At 45.5% G+C, this 12,101-nt stretch overlaps 1 non-coding gene across 1 annotated transcript; it reads right to left on the bottom strand.

Moving 5' to 3' along the window:
• Window positions 1-11,994: 11,994 nt before the first annotated feature.
• On the bottom strand, window positions 11,995-12,101 carry LOC126016937 (U6 spliceosomal RNA). The gene has a single exon (XR_007498619.1). It is a non-coding gene; the product is annotated as a U6 spliceosomal RNA (small nuclear RNA).

Here is a 12,101-nt window from a genome sequence, read left to right as displayed (position 1 = left end):
ACTGCCACGGCCACCTTTGCCTACGGATGCCATCTCGTGGCTCATGGGTGCCAGCTAAGTCATCTCCATGGGAGTCTGCACTTTCGCAATTACACAAATCGTGAGCTGGAGCAATAGCACAGCGAGCAGGGTACTTGTCTTGCAGGCCACCGACCGTGGTTCGATCCCCTGCATCCCATACGGTCCCCCGAGCACAAGAGTGAATCCTGATCTCAGAGCCAGGAATAATTCCTGCGCATCCCTAGCTGTGACCAAAAAAATAAAAAATTAAAAATAAAGATTTAAAAATAACACAGATTGTGACTACTGGAGTCTTTTGGGAAGTCTTTGTAAACACGAAAGCCAGCTCTGTGGCCAAAAATAGCTCTAACAAATCACTCTTTTAACAAAATGCTTTTTCCCTTCTCTTATGGACTGACACTTTGATAAAATGCATTAAAATAGAGTGTATGGGCCTGGAGTGGTATTACAGTGGTAAGGTGTTTGCTTTATATGTAGTCGACTGGGGCCAGCCCCAGGTTTGGTGCCCGGCATCCCATATGGTCCCACAAGCCTGTCAGGAGTGATTTCTGAGCACAGAGCCAGGAGTAACCCCTGAGCACCATTAGGTGTGGCCCAAAAACAAACAAACAAAAACAGCATCCAATCAAGTTTGGAGAAAAACAGGATAAGTGCTCTGTTTTAAGGGAAAACAGGATGTGGGCTCTATCTAGGGAGAAAAACAAGGTATGTGTTTCGTCAGGCTGTGTGTGTGTGTTTAGCTACAATGTGCAAGCACCACAACCAAAGTGTGTGACTCTTTGGCAGGACTGAGTGCAACCCCCTCAACAGCAATGTTTGGGGCTACATCCAGCTATGCTCAGGGATTACTCCTGGCTCTGTGCCAAAATAAATTGATAATTTATTTTCTTTCCTTTCTCCCCCCCCCCCCCCCGCACCCCTTTGATTTTTGTTCTTGGGCCACATCCAGCTAATGCTATAGGTTACTCCTATCTCTGTGTTCAGAAATCACTCCTGGTGGTGTTCAGGGACCATATGGGGTTCCAGGGATTGAACAAGAGTTGGTCACATGCAAGGCAAGCACCTCCCTGCTGTACCACCTCTACAGTCCCCATTCATTGTTTTGCTTTTACCATAATGCCTGGCCAATCCTGAGATTAATTTCACATTAAATATAATATATATATATATATATTTATGTTCTATATACGTTGTTGGAGTAGCCAGTTTTCACCCTAAGTAAGATGGCTTCTTCTTCACATGTGTTGGTCCCAGCTGGGCAGGAAGAGCCTCTGATAGGCCCTCCACCCCACCCTGTTCTCCACCCATGGGGTGGTCCTACTCTTCCTCATAAAGTCTGTGGCTCAGGGAGATTTCCATAGCTTGCCCGCTGCTTGCTTTTTGTTAGTGGTGGACTATTCCCATCGGGATTGGGGTGTGAGGATTCTTAAGTACTTATTTTTACATATTTATATAATATAGACTGTTGGGGTCAGGGGCACTGTGCCCCTCCGTCCTTTCGGCGCTTGAGGGTTTCAAAGAGACACAGACCATACACAAGCAACAGGTGAGATTTAATCTGACCGGTCAGGGTCGTCTGCTGAGACAGATCTCAGAGCAGAGACTCCGAGGCTCTTTCTTGCAGAGTTTATATAGGAATTTTCAAAGCAAGAACAGCACTTTTCCTTATCAGTCATAGACGCAGCTATGAACAAAGGCTTACATTAAAAAAAGCATCATAACTTTGAGAGACACATTCAATGAACAAAGAGATGACCTATAAAACTTATCAATCCTAGTGTTACATATTGCAGGTGTCAGCTTATCACAGTGGGCCAGGATCCTGGCCTTGTGAGTTGTAGAGAAGAAAGGGGATCATTGAAACTCAAAGTTCAAATGTAGCTAATGGTTAGAGTTCTTGGCACAGAGTGGCACATACGTCAGCCTTAGAAGCAAGGGAGTTGGGCTTTCTGGCGCCAAGAACCCCCTCTGGCTGGTACTGCTCGAATCACTCTAGGCTTATAATAATTAGTAATAGTACATGAGTACTTATCAATTAACTTAACTTATTGTTATATCCTATAAAGCTCAAAACTTACTTAAAGTGGCAGTTATAAACGAACAGTGAGCATAAATGGGTATTGATCTCACATGCCCAAGACTGGTCTTATCTTCCAGGCTTGCTGTCCTTGGGAGCTCTGAAAGCAGTCCTTGCTTATCTTTAGTTCAAGCTAGCTGTCTGAAACCTTTTCCTAACTGTCTGAGGCCTCTTTGTTTCTGTAGCTCCTACTTTTCTGGCAGATTTCTGTTAGCAGGCTAGAATTCTAAAATGGAGCAGTCCTTTGAAAAAGAGAAGTTAAAAAAATATGTATCCTAAAAACATTTAAGAAATCTTTCCTCATCAAGACTTACATATTTGTTGCAAGTCAGTCCCTGAAAAGGTTGACTGATGGAGGGATGGAGGATGAGGTCTTTCCCCTCCAGCTTGAAGCACGAGTCTGCCATCCTGTCCAGCCAACGGTTCTGAGGTGAAATGGCAGGTAAACAGCTCGCAGACAGTCAGGCTTGTGGACAAGACTGAAGTCCAAAGCCTCAGCATCACTTCCAGACTAAAAGCCCCTTGCCTTCCACAGACCCTTGTTTTTATCCCCCAGAATAAGGTACCAGCCTATGGTGGGATCAGATACCACCCAATGGTGGAAGCAGAATCAGGTACTACCCTAGGGTGGGGGCAGAATGCCAGGTCACACCCTAGGGTAGGGCACAATCACCGATCAGGGTAGGGTCAGTAACATAATAATCCCTAAAATATTTATATACACAACACATATTATACTATATTATATAAATATATATCTATTTAAAATTTTATGAATGTGAGAGATATCATCCTATCAGGGAAAATAGAAAGATTTTAATGTGACAAACTCAGTTTCTTTTTAAACTTTCTTTTAGCTTCTTCCTGGGAACTGCTAGGCATGTGCTCTTGACTTACCTCCTGAACTTCCCTTTTACCTTTAGAACTCCATTTTGACCTTTGACTTAATTTTAGGGCGTTCCACGGCAGTGCTCAGGACTATTCCTTACTCGGTGTTGATGCTGAGGGCGAAATAGTATAAGCTTAACAATGGAACCTCAGGATGACACACGCAAAGCCTGCGCGCCAGCCTTCAAGCCTTCTTCCCAGCTCGTCTACTTTTCTTTTGTTCGTTGATTGGATTTCTGGCCCACGGTCCGCAGTGCTCAGAGCTTACTGGTGGCAGTGCTCGGAGGATCATATCAGGTGCCAGGGACCGCTCCCAGGTCTGGAACTAGCAAGGCAAGCACCCTCCCCATGGTATTAAAATCCGGCCCTTCTTTCATATTTTCAAGAATGAAAACATTGAGTCATGAAAATGCTTAGACTCAGAGTTAGAAAAATAGAAAAGTTTGGTAGCAAGTAAAAGCGAGGAAAGATATCAGGCTGGGTTAACAGAATAGCAGGGTGGGCATGAGCTTTGCACAGGGCCGAGGATCCCCGACAACACACGTGGTCCCCCAGTCCCACCAGGAGTGATCTCTGAGCACAGTGTGTGTGTGTGGGGGGGGGGGGAGTTAAGCCCTGAGCACAACTGGATCTGGCCCAAACACTAAAATTAATTTCCTTTTTAGTTAAAAAATAAAGGCTCCTTTTTTCTAAGCTTAAATTACTTTTTAAAAATAGAAAGAAAAATAATGTATGCAGTGAAGAGAGTGCAGGGGTGAGGAAGGGGTTCACAGATATAAGCCTGCAGGGGCGCCCCACAGTTGAATGTAGTGTTCCAGGAGGCCCCAGGCTTCTGCTCGCCCGCCAGGGCAGGGACCCCTCACCCTGCAGCTGGTCTTCCCTGCCTGGGGATCGATGAAGGCTCTTGCACCGCCACACCCTCTCCTTAGGAACCTGCAGGTTAAGCAGCCCTGCAGGGACATGGCAGGGCTGGGAGCAGAGTGAGTGAGGGCTCTTGAGCATCGGAGGTGACCCAGCGACCCAGCGACTCGCTTGCACCTGGGCCCTGGGGGAGTTGCTAACGTTGCTAAGGAGAGAGACAGACCCTGGGCCACCTGCTTTTCACATGGCTTCCAAGCATTTACACAAAGACACACACAAATACACATATATACATACACAAACACCTTCATGCACATATAACATGCAAACATACTCGTGCACACGAGCACAGAAACATGGAAACACTTATAAACACATAGACACACGCAAACTTACATTCACAGATGCACGCACACACTGCCCTGCAATTTCCAACTGTTGGGCATGGGTTCGAGAGAGAGCAGTCGGTAAGCTCAGACAAAGACATGAGAAAGCAAAACGAAAAGGCAGTTTATTTGCTTAGCTAGCGTGGCTAGCCCAAGACTTCACCTGAGAGCGGGCTTCCAGCCAAGGTCCCCCAGTCCCTTCTCCTCAGATTATAGAGATATTTCAGCATCAATCTAGACCCACCCACTTACTTTCCTACTGGCTCCTGCTACATGTCAAAGAACACATCTTCCATTCCATTGGGTCCCACTGGACGTCAAAATTCAGACCACCTGATTCCATGGTAACAGACATTGACTTAAGTGTCCTCTTTTATCTCTCTCTCTCTCCCATCCTACACCCACATGGGACATCCTGGCCATCTGATCTTGAGCGGTGGTCTCCCTGCGTCTCCGACTCTTTCTGAAGGTCACATTCCTTAGGCCTACAAACTGACAAAGGGAGTAGAGACGCTAATAAGGGAGTGCAGAAGCTACTGAGCAGTTTAGCAAAAATCAGATACTTTCATGGAGAAAAAGGAATTCTCAAGGTCTCACATTTCTCTTTGCTTTGGTTTGTTGGCGGATTTTATTTTTTTAATTTGGAATGGATGGATTGGGCCACATCCAGTGATACTCAGGGGTTACTCCTGGTTTTGCTCTCAGGAAGCACTTCTAATGGTGCCAAGGGACCATATGGAATGCTGAGGATCAAATTCAGGTTGGACACATGCAAGTCGAGTGTACTATTGCTCCAGCCAGTTTGTTTTCATTAATGCATCATGATTTGTAGGGTTATTGATAGTAAAGTTTCAGGCATACAATGTTCCAGCACTGATCCCACCATCACTGTCAACTGCCCTCTACCAAATGTCACCAAATCCCCTCCCACCTCCTAGCCTGTCACTTTGGCAAGCACATTTTACAGATTAATTATAGTCTGGGTCTGTGTTTTCAGAGTCGGTGACGCTGTGGTTTGGATATTAGCTGTACCATATAACTAATGGGTGTCTTCGTGTAGAAATGCATTTCCAGCTGCTTTCCCTTTTTCTACTGCTTGTGTCCAGCTGCTGAGGCCATTAGCTTTCCCCCCCTGCCCTCTCCCAGGCCAGCCAAGTGAGAATGACTTTCAACCTGGAAATACCGTGCGTGGGCAGTAGAGGGCGCACGCGCCACGGTAGAACCGCTGATCTCCAGGCAGAACCCGGAGGCCTGGGCTTGTCTGAGTAATCCTGAGAATACTTCTTTTTTTTTTTTGGTTTTTGGGCCACACCCGGTGACGCTCAGGGGTTACTCCTGGCTATGCGCTCAGAAGTCGCTCCTGGCTTGGGGGACCATATGGGACGCCGGGGGATCGAACCGCGGTCCGTCCTAGGCTAGCGCAGGCAAGGCAGGCACCTTAGCTCCAGCGCCACCGCCCGGCCCCCCCTGAGAATACTTCTTGATCTAAATGGCTGAAGTTTGATATCACGAAAAATATTCACTGAGATAAGATAATGCACAGGGACAGGAGAGAGAGTACAATGGGTCGGGCGCTTGCCTTGCACGAGGTTGGCCTGGTCTGGGTTCGAGCCCTTCAAAAGTAATTCCTGAGCTCAGAGCAGGAATAGCCCATAGTAGAGGAGAGAGGGTGCCCCATAGGATCCCCAGAGCCTCTCCAGGGTCTGGAAAGAGCCAGGAGTAACCCCTGAGCGTTGCCAGGTAAAGCCCAAATACAAAACATTAAGAGAAAACTAGTACAACAGGTGGGGCAGTTGCACTCCTAAACCCCAAGCCCCCAACCCACAGTCAGCACCCTGCCAGTGGCCCAGTTTCACTGCTTTACCACTGGTCTCTGCCTCACAGACCAAAACTCCAGGCATGCCAGTACTGGAGCATTCTGTCAGAATGAGTGCGGGCAACCTCCCCTGCCTTTTCGTACTTCTGGACATCCTGGCAGCCATAACCACACCCCACACATGCCACTTATCAATCACAGAACGTGGAATTGCTGGGACACTTGGCCGCTACACAGTCGCTCTACACCTCCAAATTTTTCAATACTGACAACCCAGTTAAAATACGCCAAATTAAATGTCAAAATAGCACAGAAGCCATCCAAGGTCCACAAACAAAACCAGTAACAGAAAGCTCAATTATTGACAAACAGCTTAGTAAACCTTCAGACAACCATTTAATGGCCCCCCTGTGAGACATAGTTTTACAAATTTTCTTTTGCTGTAATTGTTCAGTAATTTCATTACCATTTAGCTATAAAGAAGTAAATAAAGTAAATATGGAGTAAAGTCCCTTCCAAGGGAACGGGTTTGGGTGTGGGTAGGAAACTGGGGGCAATGGTGGAGGGAGGAGGGAATGGTGGTAGGATTGGTATTGTAACATGGTGTTGCGACACGGCATGGGAGAAAAGAATGTATTACGAACAACTGCATAAACCACAGTGTTTAAATAAAGAAAGGAAAAAATGTAAGATCAAAAACTTTTATTCTAATCCTTTCCTGGGCACTTTTTTGCTGACCCTCTAATCTACTCTTTGCTTTCTTGGGCCTTATATTCTCAAAGACCTAAACTGTTTTGCCCAGGGGACTAATCTAGCCTGGGGTTTCCACATGGTTCTTTCTGTTAAAATCCTCCTTCAGCATCTTCCTGAAATCTGCTGCTCAAGAACACTGAACCCCATTTCCTTTTGGAGGAGATAAGCACAAACTACAGTGCTGCTCAGGGAAACTGTATGGAATGTTATAGCCCCGGCCCCCCAAATAAAAATGTTAATTGAGAGCAGGGTTGCTGGGGGTAGGAGCAAGAGAGCACTGAGAGAAGAACACTTGCTTTGCACACAGTCTACCAGAGGTTCCTCAGCACGGAGGCAGTTTAAAGCCCTGAGCACCTCCGGGTGTGGGAATGAATCCCCCAAAAGAAAGTCACTGCTTTTCCCCTCCTCTCTTTTGCTTTAATTTTCTGAAGCTTTAATTTTCTGAAGCAAGACAGTTTCTGTTGAAACTTTTAGAAATGTGAGGGAAGAGAAAGGTTATACCATGTATGTGTTTGAGAGAGAACATGGGCTGAAAAGCAAGGAAAACTGGAGACAAGCAAGTGAGAGAGATATTTCATGGAGGGAGATTACAGGCCTGGAGAGCAAGCCTTTTATTATATTGCTTTGTTGGGGGGGGGGCGCTCAGGGGTGTAGTATAGCAACCAAAGTATTATATTTACATTGAATGTAGTATCTATTATGTGATATATTTATTACATTGCATTTAGAGAAATAAGCCTAGTCCACAGGGGTTGGGGTCTTTGACTGGGAGGAGGGCATCACCTTGGGTCCTGTCCAGGTCTGAAGCATGGAGGGGGAATTCTCTGCTGTCCTCCTCCCTGGATACCCTTGCATTTTCTCCCAGGGGGACCCCAAAGGAGCAGCGCTTCACAGAACCAGATGCCGGTTGCTTGCTCTTGGGGCCTGAAGTCGACTTAGCAGCTGCACCTGTTTGCAAATGTGCAGAAACCCTTCCGCTAGGAGGCCCTGGGCTGGGACTGCAGGACCCTGGTGGGCCTGCCGAAGCCCCACTTGCACACGGGTCCTTCTTGCCCTGGCACAAACAAACCCAAAAAAGCAAAACCTCAGGTCCAGCCAGTGTTTCTGCCCCGTTTCGAACCGGGGACCTTTCATGTGTTAGGCAAACGTGATGACCACTACACTACTGAAACCCACAGTGACAGCACCCGGCCCGGACGGCCTTAAAGGCTAATCTTGAGATGCAAGGATGGTTTAACATGCTCAAATTAATCAACATAATACATCATATCAACAAAAGAAATATAAAAACCATATAATTATATAAATAGAAGCAGAGAAATCATTTAATAAGACCTAACACCCGGGGCTGGAGAGATAGCATGGAGGTAAAGCGTTTGCCTTTCATGCAAGAGGTCATCGGTTCGAATCCCAGCGTCCCATGTGGTCCCCTGTGCCTGCCAGGAGCAATTTCTGAGCATGGAGCCAGGAGTAACCCCTGAGCACTGCCGGGTGTGACCCAAAAACCACAAAAAAAAAAAAATGAAAAAAAAAAAAAAAAGACCTAACACCCATTCATGATTTAAAAAAATGGAATGGAAGAAACTTTCTCAACATAGTCAAGGCAATTTAGCACAAGCCCCTGGAAAATACTATACTCAATGGAGATCAACTAAAAGCCTTTCCTCTAAAATCTGGTACAAGACACTCTTATTTAACATAGTACTGGAAGTACTTGCCATAGCAATTAGGCAAGAAAAAGATATCAATAGCATCCAGATAGGAAAGGAAGAAGTCAAGTTCTCACTGTTTGCAGATGACATGATACTAAATTTAGAAAACCCTAAAGACTATCAAAAAAAAACTTCTAGAAACAATAGATTGTATCCAAACAAACATGCAAAAATCAATAGCCTTCTTAGACAAATAATGATATGGAAGATTTTTTTTTTTTTTGGTTTTTGGGCCACACCAGGTAACGCTCAGGGGTTACTCCTGGCTATGTGCTCAGAAGTTACTCCTGGCTTGGGGGACCATATGGGACACGGGGGGATCGAACCATGGTCCGTCCAAGGCTAGCGCAGGCAAGGTAGGCACCTTACCTTTAGCGCCACCGCCTGGCCCCAATATAGAAGAATTTTTAAAATTCCATCCGCAATAGTGGCACAGAAACTCAAATACCTTAGAGTCAATGTAAGAGGTGAAAGACCTATAAAAAGAAAACTACAAAATGTTGGAGACTGTGACCTGTCAGAGATCATTTTTTCTGTCTTAGCCCAGCTTTTTCACCTAAAAGCTGCCTACCTGCAGTTTTGCTGTAAGCCCTTGAGCTAACAGGAAAAGCATTTGCAGCTGCAGGAGATAATTAATTCTAAGCCCGGAGAAAGAGCAAACAGCCCGTACCATTCCCAGAAATAAGGTTTTACATTCCTGAGTTAATAGCTAAATGCAACAAAGCTTGCCCCACCATAAAAACTGCTGAGAGTTCCGGAAAGTGGGCTACAGACCCTACTTTAGGGTCATAGGGCAATTCCTTGAAAGCTGCTGACTTAGGAGTGATTGTAAAATTGTCACTGCTTCTCCCTCCCTTCTGGAATATGATTTACTACCTTTGTCTCATGGCTTTCGCGCCAAAATATATGATTGACATCACTTTTTACCTGCCCCCTTCTCCTTCTCTATATAAGAGATGCTGGACCCTAATAAAGTCACCTTAGAACGGTCTGATCGCCTAAGGTCATTATTACTAACCTCTCTCAGATTTTTTACAGGTGTGGTTGTGCTTCTAGCCCTGCTAAATAAAGGTGCGGTCGTCCGTGAGCCTCTCAACTGATTCCTGCTGGCCGGGCCCCTCCGGGGGGCTTGCAGGACCCCGCAACAAAACATTGCTTCAACAAATAAATGAAGACACAATGAAATAGAGACACATACCCTGTTCATAGATTGGAAGATTAACATCATTAAAATGGCAATACTCTCCAAAACATTATATAGAATTAGTACAATCCTTCTAAGGATACTCATGACATTCTTCAAAGATGTGGATCAAACACTCCTGATTCACTTGGAACAATAAATTCCCATGAATAGTTAAAGCAATCCTTAGAAATAAGATGAGGGGCTGGTAAGGTGGCGCTAGAGATAAGGTGTCTGCCTTGCAAGCGCTAGCCAAGGATGGACCGCAGTTCGATCCCCCAGCATCCCATATGGTCCCCCCAAGCCAGGGGCAAGTTCTGAGCGCTTAGCCAGGAATAACCCCTGAGCATCAAACAGGTGTGCCCCCCCAAAAAAAAATAAGATGGGGGGCATCACTTTCTACAACTTTAAGTTGTACTACAAAGCAATAGTCATTAAAAGAACATGGTATTGTGTTAAAGATAGACCCTCAGATCAATGGAATAGACTTGAGTATTCAGAAACAGTTACCCAGACATATCATCAATTAATTTTTGATAAAGGGGCAAGAAACGCAAAATGAAGCAAGAAAAACCTCTTCAATAAGTGATGTTGGAGCTTACGGGGGGCTGCAGGGCTCAAGCTGCCCCCAACAGCCTTCCCTCTCCTTCCTCCAAGACTCCGGGGTTATCCCTGGGCACCCGCCCAAGGGGCCAGTGAGGTGGGTGCCAAGGAGGAGTTTAAAGGGGACCCAAGGCTTTCCCCAACCCCCACCCTGCACAAGAGGAAATGGTTTGGGGTAGTCACCAGCAACTTTCCTTCCCACCAGTGTCCATTCTCAAACCGCAGAGGGGGCTAGTGCCCCCACACTTAAAGTATAGATAGTATAATAGGATATCATATGGTTTAATCTATGCTTACAATATACAGAGTGTGTATGTTGTATACTTTTCTTCTCCTCTTGGTTCACCACCTTACAAGCTCATTTCTAGTCCTTGACTCCCTCACCCCCACTACCTATTACCCCACATTTAACCCATTTTGCCCTCAGTTCTTGGCTCCTCATGAAGCAAATCATTATCCCCACTCAAGCCAGCTGCCAACCAACTACCAAAGTAAAAAAATAGACTCTCAGCCTGAGAAGAAACCAATACTCTATTCCTCTTTATCTACTTTAAGCAGCCTCCTATCCTCCACCTTCCTTCTCTGTGTACCTGTGCTTGCTACCATACTCAATTTCTGAGAAGTCCCCACTCAAAGATATTTTCTGATATGGAACTGCTGGGATTCATTTTTCAGACTCCAGAAGGCCAAATCACAGACCAAAGTGTGGCCTCAAAACCAAAATAAAATAAAATATAAAATACAAAGAATGAAGTCCACGTATTGGGTGAGGCCACCTAGCACCATGTTTCTTTTTTTTAAAACTAAATTCTTTATTTAAACACCATAATTACAAACATAATTGTAGTTGGGTTTCAGTCCTAACAAGAACATCCCCCTTCACCCGTGCCACCTTCCCGTCACCAATGCTCCCATCTCTTCCCTTTCCCACTCCCACCTGTATTCATGACAGGCTTTCTACATCCCTCACTCACTGACATTGTTATGATAGTTCTCAGTGTAATTATTTCTCTAACTGCACTCACCACTTTTGTGTTGAGCTTCATATCTTGAGCTGATCCTTCTGGCCCTCAGCTCTGGGAATTATTTCAATGTCTTTAATTTTTCTTAAAACTCACATATGAGTGAAACTATTTTTGTCTCCCTCTCCCTCTAATTTCTTTTTTTTTTTTTTTTGGTTTTTCGGGCCACACCCATTTGATGCTCAGGGGTTACTCCTGGCTACGTGCTCAGAAATTGCCCCTGGCTTGGGGAGACCATATGGGACGCCGGGGGATCGAACCGTGGTCCTTTCCTTGGCTAGTGCTTGCAAGGCAGACACCTTACCTCTAGCGCCACCTCTCCGGCCCCCCCCCTTTTTTTTTTTTTTTGGCCACACCAATTTGACGCTCAGGGGTTACTCCTGGCTATGCGCTCAGAAATCGCCCCTGGCTTGGGGGGACCATATGGGACACCGGGGATCGAACCGCGGTCCGTCCTATGCCAGCGCTTGCAAGGCAGACACCTTACCTCTAGTGCCACCTTCCCGGCCCCTTCTCCCTCTAATTTCACTCAGTATAATAGATTCCATGTACATCCATGTATAGCTAATTTTCATGACTTCATCTCTCCTGACAGCTGCATACTATTCCATTGTGTATATGTACTACAGTTTTTTTTTCAGATTTTACTCCATTTTATTAAATAGAGAAACAAAAAATATGGAATGCTTCACGAATTTGCATGTCATCCTTGTGCAGGGGCCCTGCTAATCTTCTCTGTATCATTCCAATTTTAGTATATGTTCTGCCGAAGCGAGCAC

Source organism: Suncus etruscus, chromosome 8 (assembly GCF_024139225.1).
Source record: "Suncus etruscus isolate mSunEtr1 chromosome 8, mSunEtr1.pri.cur, whole genome shotgun sequence".
NCBI classification, from domain to species: Eukaryota; Metazoa; Chordata; class Mammalia; order Eulipotyphla; family Soricidae; genus Suncus; species Suncus etruscus.
The sequence above is the reverse complement of the archived record's forward strand: the minus strand, read 5'-3'. Positions and strand labels throughout refer to the sequence as shown.